Raw genomic sequence first — 6,054 nt, 5'->3', positions numbered from 1 at the left:
GACCGGCCTTCCCAAGCCTTTTCTCTCATAGCCCCTGCAAATTACTTGCTTGCCTCTGGTAGGTAGACAGGCCTTCCCAAGCCTATTCTGTAATAGTCCTAGCAAATTCCTTGCTTGCCGCTGGTAGGTAGACATGCCTTCCCAAGCCTATTCTCTCATCGCCTCAGCCCATGACTTATTTCTCCCTGGTAGGTAGACAGGCTTTCCCAAGCCTATTCTGTAATAGTCCCAGCAAATTACTTGCTTGCCCCTGGTAGGTAGACAGGCCTTCCCAAACCAATTCTCTTATAGCACAAGCCAATTCTCGAATAGCCCCAGCAAATTACTTGCTTTCCCCTGGTAGGTAGACAGGCCTTCCCAAACCAATTCTCTTATAGCCCAAGCCAATTCTAGAATAGCCCCATCACATTACTTGCTTGCCCCTGGTAGGTAGACAGGCCTTCCCAAACAAATTCTCTTATAGCCCAAGCCAATTCTCGAATAGCCCCAGCACATTACTTGCTTGCCCCTGATAGGTAGACAAGCCTTCCCAAGCCTATTCTGTAATAGCCCCGACAAATTACTTGCTTGCCCCTGTTAGGTCGATAGGCCTCCCCAAGCCTATTCTCTCATCGCCTCAGCCCATGACTTATTTCTCCCTGTTAGGTAGACAGGCCTTCCCAAGCCTATTCTGTAATAGCCCCAGCAAATTACTTGCTTGTCCCTGGTAGGTAGACTGGCCTTCCCAAGCCTATTCTGTAATAGCCCCAGCAAATTACTTGCTTGCCCGTGGTAGGTAGACAGGCCTTCCCAAACCAATTCTCTTAAAGCCCAAGCCAATTCTCGAATAGCCCCAGCACATTACTTGCTTGCCACTGGTAGGTAGACAGGCCTTCCCAAGCCTATTTTGTAATAGCCCCAGCAAATTACTTGCTTGCCCCTGGTAGGTAGACAGGCCTTCCCAAACCAATTCTCTTATAGCCCAACCCAATTCTCTAATAGCCCCTGCACATTACTTGCTTGCCCCTAGTAGGTAGACAGGCCTTCCTAAGCCAATTCTCTAATAGCCCGTGCACATTACTTGCTTGCCCCTGGTAGGTAGACAGGCTTTCCCAAGCCTATTCTGTAATAGTCCCAGCAAATTACTTGCTTGCCCCTGGTAGGTAGACAGGCTTTCCCAAGCCTATTCTGTAATAGTCCCAGCAAATTACTTGCTTGCCCCTGGTAGGTAGATAGGCCTTCCCAAGCCTAGTCTCTCATCGCTTCAGCCCATGACTTATTTCTCCCTGGTAGGTAGACAGGACTTCCCAAGCCTATTCTGTAATAGTCCCAGCAAATTACTTGATTGCCCCTGGTAGGTAGATAGGCCTTCCCAAGCCTATTCTGTAATAGTCCCAGCAAATTACTTGCTTGCCCCTGGTAGGTAGACAGGCTTTCCCAAGCCTATTCTGTAATAGTCCCAGCAAATTACTTGCTTGCCCCTGGTAGGTAGATAGGCCTTCCCAAGCCTATTCTCTCATCGCTTCAGCCCATGACTTATTTCTCCCTGGTAGGTAGACAGGACTTCCCAAGCCTATTCTGTAATAGTCCCAGCAAATTACTTGATTGCCACTGGTAGGTAGATAGGCCTTCCCAAGCCTATTCTGTAATAGTCCCAGCAAATTACTTGCTTGCCCCTGGTAGGTAGACAGGACTTCCCAAGCCTATTCTGTAATAGTCCCAGCAAATTACTTGATTGCCCCTGGTAGGTAGATAGGCCTTCCCAAGCCTATTCTGTAATAGTCCCAGCAAATTACTTGCTTGCCCCTGGTAGGTAGGAAGGCCTTCCCAAACCTTTTCTCTCATAGCCCCAGCAAATTACTTGCTTGCCCCTGGTAGGCAGACAGGCCTTCCCAAGCCAATTCTCTAATAGTCCCAGCAAATTACTTGCTTGTCTATGGTTGGTAGACAGGCCTTCCCAAGCCTATTCTGTAATAGCCCCAGCAAATTACTTGCTTACCCCTGGTAGGTAGACAGAACTTCCCAAGCCAATTCTCGAATAGCCCCAGCACATTACTTGCTTGCCCCTGGTAGGTAGACAGGCCTTCCCAAGCCTTTTCTCTCATAGCCCCAGCAAATTACTTGCTTGCCACTGGTCAGCAGACAGGCCTTCCCAAGCCTATTCTGTAATAGACCCAGCAAATTACTTGCTTTCCCCTGGTAGGTAGACTGCCCTTCCCAAGCCTATTCTCTCATTGCCTCAGCCCATGACTTACTTCTCACTGGTAGGTCGACTGGCCTTCCCGAACCAATTCTCTTATATCCCAAGCCAATTCTTTAATAGCCCCTGCATATTACTTGCTTGCCCCTGGTAGGTAGACAGGCCTTCTCAAGCCTATTCTGTAATCGTCCCAGCAAATTACTTGCTTACCCCTGGTAGGTAGATAGGCCTTCCCAAGCCTATTCTCTCATCGCCTCAGCCCATGACTTATTCCTCCCTGGTAGCTAGACAGGCCTTCCCAAACCTATTCTGTAATAGCCCCAGCAAATTACTTGCTTGCCCCTGGTAGGCAGACAGGCCTTCCCAAGCCTATTCTGTAATAGCCCCTGCAAATTACTTGCTTGCCCCTGGTCGGTAGACAGGCCTTCCCAAGCCTATTCTGTAATAGCCCCAGCAAATTACTTGCATGCCCCTGGTAGGTAGACTGCCCTTCCCAAGCCTATTCTCTCATTGCATCAGCCCATGACTTACTTCTCCCTGGTAGGTCCACTGGCCTTCCCGAGCCTATACTTTCATAGCCCCAGCAAATTACTTGCTTGTTCCTGGTAGGTAGACAGGCCTTCCCAATCCTATTCTGTAATAGCCCCAGCAAATTACTTGCTTGCCCCTGGTAGCTAGATAGGCCTTCCCAAGCCTATTCGTTCATCGCCTCAGCCCATGACTTATTTCTCCTTGGTAGGTAGACAGGCCTTCCCAAGCCTATTCTTTAATAGCCCCAGCAAATTACGTGCTTGCCCCTGGTAGGTAGACAGGCCTTCCCAAGCCTATTCTGTAATAGTCCCAGCAAATTACTTGCTTGCCCCTGGTAGGTAGACAGGCCTTCCCAAACCAATTCTCTTATATCCCAAGCCAAATCTCGAATAGCCCCAGCACATTATTTGCTTGCACCTGGTAGGTTGAAAAGGCCTTCCCAAGCCAATTCTCTAATAGCTTCTGCACATTACTTGCTTGCCCCTGGTAGGTAGACAGACTTTCCCAAGCCTATTCTGTAATAGCCCCAGCAAATTACTTGCTTGCCCCTGGTAGGTAGACAGGCCTTCCCAAGCCTATTCTGAAATAGTCCCAGCAAATTACTTGCTTGCCCCTGGTAGGTAGACAGGCCTTCCCAAACCAATTCTCTTATATCCCAAGCCAAATCTCGAATAGCCCCAGCATATTATTTGCTTGCACCTGGTAGGTAGACAGGCCTTCCCAAGCCAATTCTCTAATAGCTTCTGCACATTACTTGCTTGCCCCTGGTAGGTAGACAGACTTTCCCAAGCCTATTCTGTAATAGTCCCAGCAAATTACTTGCTTGCCCCTGGTAGGTAGATAGGCCTTCCCAAGCCTATTCTCTCATCGCCTCAGCCCATGACTTATTTCTCCCTGGTAGGTAGACAGGCCTTCCCAAGCCTATTCTGTAATAGTCCCAGCAAATTACTTGCTTGTCCCTGGTAGGTAGACAGGCCTTCCCAAGCCTATTTTCTCATCGCCTCAGCCCATGACTTATTTCTCCCTGGTAGGTAGACAGGCCTTCCCAAGCCTATTCTGTAATAGCCGCTGCAAATTACTTGCTTGCCCCTGGTAGGTAGACAGGCCTTCCCAAGCCAATTCTCTAATAGCCCCTGCACATTACTTGCTTGCCCCTGGTAGGTAGACAGGCTTTCCCAAGCCTATTCTGTAATAGCCGCTGCAAATTACTTGCTTGCCCCTGGTAGGTAGACACGCCTTCCCAAGCCTATTCTCTCATCGCCTCAGCCCATGACTTATTTCTCCCTGGTAGGTAGACAGGCCTTCCCAAGCCTATTCTGTAATAGCCGCTGCAAATTACTTGCTTGCCCCTGGTAGGTAGACAGGTCTTCCCAAGCCTATTCTGTAATAGCCCCAGCAAATTCCTTGCTTGCACCTGGTAGGTAGACAAGCCTTCCCAAGCCTATTCTGTAATAGTCCCAGCAAATTACTTGCTTGCCCCTGGTAGGTAGACTGCCCTTCCCAAGCCTATTCTCTCATTGCCTCAGCCCATGACTTACTTCTCCCTGGTAGGTCGACTGGCCTTCCCGAGCCAATTATTTTATATCCCAAGCCAATTCTCTAATAGCCCCGGCAAATTACTTGCTTGCCCCTAATAGGTAGACTGGCCTTCCCAAGCCTATTCTCTCATAGTCCCAGCAAATTACTTGCTTAAACCTGGTAGGTCGAAAGACCTTTCCGAAACAATTCTCTTATATTCCAAGCCAATTCTCTAAAAGCCCCAGTATATTACTTGCTTGCCCCTGGTAGGTCGACAGGCTTTCCCGAGCCAATTCTCTTATATCCCATGCCAATTCTCTTGTAGCCCCAGCATATTACTTGCTTGCCCCTGATAGGTAGACAGGCCTTCCCAAGCCTATTCTCTTATAGCCCCAGCAAATTACTTGCTTATACCTAGTAGATCGACTGGCCTTCCCGAGCAAATTTTCTTATATTCCAAGCCAATTCTCTTATAGCCCAATACAATTACTTGCTTGCCCCTGGAAGTTAGACTGGCCTTCCCGAGCCTATTCTTTCATAGCCCCAGCAAATTACTTGCTTGCCTCTGGTAGGTAGACTGGCCTTCCCAAGCCTATACTTTCATAGCCCCAGCAAATTACTTGCTTGTTCCTGGTATGTAGACTGGCCTTCCCAAGCCTATTCTCTCATAGCCCCAGGAAATTACTTGCTTATACCTGGTAGATGGACTGGCCTTCCCGAGCAAATTGTCTTTTATCCCAAGCCAATTCACTCATAGCCTGTGACCATTACTTGCTTGCCCCTGGTAGGAAGGCCTTCCCAAGCCTTTTCTCTCATAGCCCCAGCACATTACTTGCTTGCCCCTGGTAGGTAGACAGGCCTTCCCAAGCCTTTTCTCTCATAGCCCCAGCAAATTACTTGCTTGCCACTGGTCAGCAGACAGGTCTTCCCAAGCCTATTCTGTAATAGTCCCAGCAAATTACTTGCTTGCCCCTGGTAGGTAGACAGGCCTTCCCAAGCCTATTCTCTCATCGCCTCAGCCCATGACTTATTTCTCCCTGGTAGGTAGACAGGCCTTCCCAAGCCAATTCTCTAATAGCCCCTGCACATTACTTGCTTGCCCCTGGTAGGTAGACAGGCTTTCCCAAGCCTATTCTGTAATAGCCGCTGCAAATTACTTGCTTGCCCCTGGTAGGTAGACACGCCTTCCCAAGCCTATTCTCTCATCGCCTCAGCCCATGACTTATTTCTCCCTGGTAGGTAGACAGGCCTTCCCAAGGCTATTCTGTAATAGCCGCTGCAAATTACTTGCTTGCCCCTGGTAGGTAGACAGGTCTTCCCAAGCCTATTCTGTAATAGCCCCAGCAAATTCCTTGCTTGCCCCTGGTAGGTAGACAGGCCTTCCCAAGCCAATTCTCTAATAGTCCCTGCACATTACTTGCTTGCACCTGGTAGGTAGACAAGCCTTCCCAAGCCTATTCTGTAATAGTCCCAGCAAATTACTTGCTTGCCCCTGGTAGGTAGACTGCCCTTCCCAAGCCTATTCTCTCATTGCCTCAGCCCATGACTTACTTCTCCCTGGTAGGTCGACTGGCCTTCCCGAGCCAATTATTTTATATCCCAAGCCAATTCTCTAATAGCCCCGGCAAATTACTTGCTTGCCCCTGATAGGTAGACTGGCCTTCCCAAGCCTATTCTCTCATAGTCCCAGCAAATTACTTGCTTAAACCTGGTAGGTCGACAGACCTTTCCGAAACAATTCTCTTATATTCCAAGCCAATTCTCTAACACTAGAAAACCCAACATTTTTTTAGCCTACTGGAAAGCCCAGAAGGGGATCAGATGAT

Source organism: Corythoichthys intestinalis, unplaced genomic scaffold (genome assembly GCF_030265065.1).
Source record: "Corythoichthys intestinalis isolate RoL2023-P3 unplaced genomic scaffold, ASM3026506v1 HiC_scaffold_31, whole genome shotgun sequence".
Classification (NCBI taxonomy): domain Eukaryota; kingdom Metazoa; phylum Chordata; class Actinopteri; order Syngnathiformes; family Syngnathidae; genus Corythoichthys; species Corythoichthys intestinalis.
This window is presented reverse-complemented; position numbering follows the sequence as displayed.